Below are 2,784 nucleotides of genomic sequence, written 5' to 3'. Positions count from 1 at the left end.
CTAAGGACATCATCCCTGCAGTAACCTGGAGTTAAGTGATGTAATGAAGGCCATACATTTACAAAAGTGAAAAAAAATAAATAAATTTTTCCCCTTCCAAACAAAATAATCCTAGAATTCAGTAATATATTTACACACACACAGGGTTGGGGAGTAACGGAACACATGTAACAAGATTACGTATTTAAAATAAAAATTATATATATTAGTAACTGTATTCCACTATTGTTACAATTTAAATAATTGGCAATTAGAATACAGTTAAATTCAAAAAGTATTTTGATTACTGAGGAGATTTCTTTGCATTCTATTGTCATTGGTCATTTGACCTGCATTGTTTGATTCAGGTTATGATGCCCATGTTAAGTGAAGTCACTCCTCTGTGCACGCATCCTGACCCAGAAGACTGTGAGTATAGTTTCCATGTTCATTCCCATCATCGTATTTGAACAATGTCTAAATCTGCTCTTCTGTCCTGATTACCTCAGAAAAACAGAGAAACTGGAAGGTGAAACATAGTTTACATGTGTTAAATATGATAACAAGTGTCCAAAGGCTGCTGAGGAAAACAAAAATAATATTAAGAGATTAAACATCAAGCTTGTCATTTTAGTATGAATTCAGCTAACTGAAAATCCTTACTGTACATTGTCACTGTACAAAAAACAGAATTGTTTAAATATATATATATACACTATATACACATGTACAGTTTACACATATACTGTAGAATGTATAAATATGTATACTATATACAGCCGTGGCCAGAAGTATTGGCAGTGACATAAATTTTGTGTTTCGCAATGTTTTCTGCTTCAGTTGTTGTGGTGTTGATTCACATTGTTTCTAGAGTAGTGTGAGTGAGCAGATGCATTTTAAATAAGTGCAAAAAGCTTCATTGGCCAAAAAAATTTACTTTATCACAACAACCCAAATTTCACATATTTTTGGTCCTGGCTCAAAATGACCAGCTAACATAATTTCACTAATCATATCAGCAGCACCTGGGAAAGTGTGAACGAGTACAAGTCAGGAGAAATCATTCTGATTGGATTATAAGAGCAGACTGATTGCTATAAAAGAGGGAAGAAGATGCTTCCAATCATTGTGTTCTTGTTAGCAATGGTTACCTCTAAAGAAATACATGCAGCCATCATCGCTTTGCGTCAAAATGGCCTAACATGCAAGGAAATTGCTGCAAAGAATATTGCACCTGAAAGAACCATTTACCGGATCATCGAGAACTTCAAGGAGAGAGGTTCAACTGCAGTAAAGAAGGCTTCAGGAAGTCCCAGAGTGTCCAGCAAGAGCCAGGACCGTCTCCGCTTGAGGAGTCCGCTACAGAATCATGTCACCACCAGTGTAGAGCTTGCTCAATATTGGCAGCAGGTTGGTGTAAGTGAATCTTCACGCACAGTGAGGCAAAGACTTTTGGACAATGGCCTGGTGTCAAGAAGGGCAGCAAAGAGCCACTTCTCTTAAAGAAAAACATCAAGGACAGACTGAAATTCTGCAGGAAGTACAAGGATTGATCAGCAGAAGACTGGTGCAAAGTTATTTTCTCTGATGACCCCTTTCGACTGTTTGGGACATCTGGAAAATCGATAGTCCAGAGAAGAAAAGGTGAACGCTACTATGAGTCCTGTGTCGTGCCAACAGTGAATCATCCTGAGACCATCCATGTGTGGGGTTGCTTTTCATCTACGGGAGTGGGCTCTCTCACAATTCTGCCCAAAAACACTGCCATGAATAAAGAATGGTATCAAAACGTCCTGCAAGAGCAACTTCTCCCAACGATCCAGGAGCAATTTGGTGATGATCTGTGCATTTTCCAGCATGATGGAGAACCATGTCACAAGGCAAGAGTGATAGTGAAGTGGCTCAGAGATCATTACATTGAAATGTTGGATCCGTGGCCAGGCAAATCCCCAGATCTTAATCCCATAGAGAACCTGTGGTCAATCCTTAAATGGCGAGTGGACAAGCAGAAGCCCACAAATTGTGATCAACTTCAAGCACTAATAAGGCAAGAATGGATCGCCATCAGTCAGGATTTGGCCCAGAAGCTGATATCCAGCATGCCAGAATGAATTGCAGAGGTCAACACTGTAAATATTGACTCTTTGCATATATTGAATGTTTTTGCCAATAAAAGCCTTTAAAACTCATGAAATGCTTATCATTGTTCAAATACTGAAGCAGCAAACTTTGCAAAACACAAGATTTATGTCACTGCCAATACTTTTGGCCACGGCTGTACACTGTATACATATGTACTGTAAATACATATACACTATATACAATGTGTACATATGTGCAATATATATACATATACACTATATACACTGTATACATATGTACTGTAAATACATATGCACTATATACAATGTATACATATGTGCAATATATACATATACACGGTATACATTTGTACATTATGTAGGTATATACTATATACAATGTATACATTTGTACAGTATGTACGTATACACTATATACTGTATATATGTAGAGAATATACATATACACTATATGCACTGTAAACATATGTACAGTATATACATATGCACTATATACAATTTTTACATATGTACAGTATATACATATACACTATATACACTGTATACATATGTACCATATATACATATGCAATATATACTGTATACACATGTACTTTAAATACATATACACTATATACTGTATACATATGTACCGTATATACATATGCAATATATACTGTATACACATGTACATAATATACATATACACTATATACTGTATACA

The sequence above is a fragment of the Xyrauchen texanus genome, chromosome 49 (genome assembly GCF_025860055.1).
Source record: "Xyrauchen texanus isolate HMW12.3.18 chromosome 49, RBS_HiC_50CHRs, whole genome shotgun sequence".
In the NCBI taxonomy this organism is placed as follows: domain Eukaryota; kingdom Metazoa; phylum Chordata; class Actinopteri; order Cypriniformes; family Catostomidae; genus Xyrauchen; species Xyrauchen texanus.
This window is presented reverse-complemented; position numbering follows the sequence as displayed.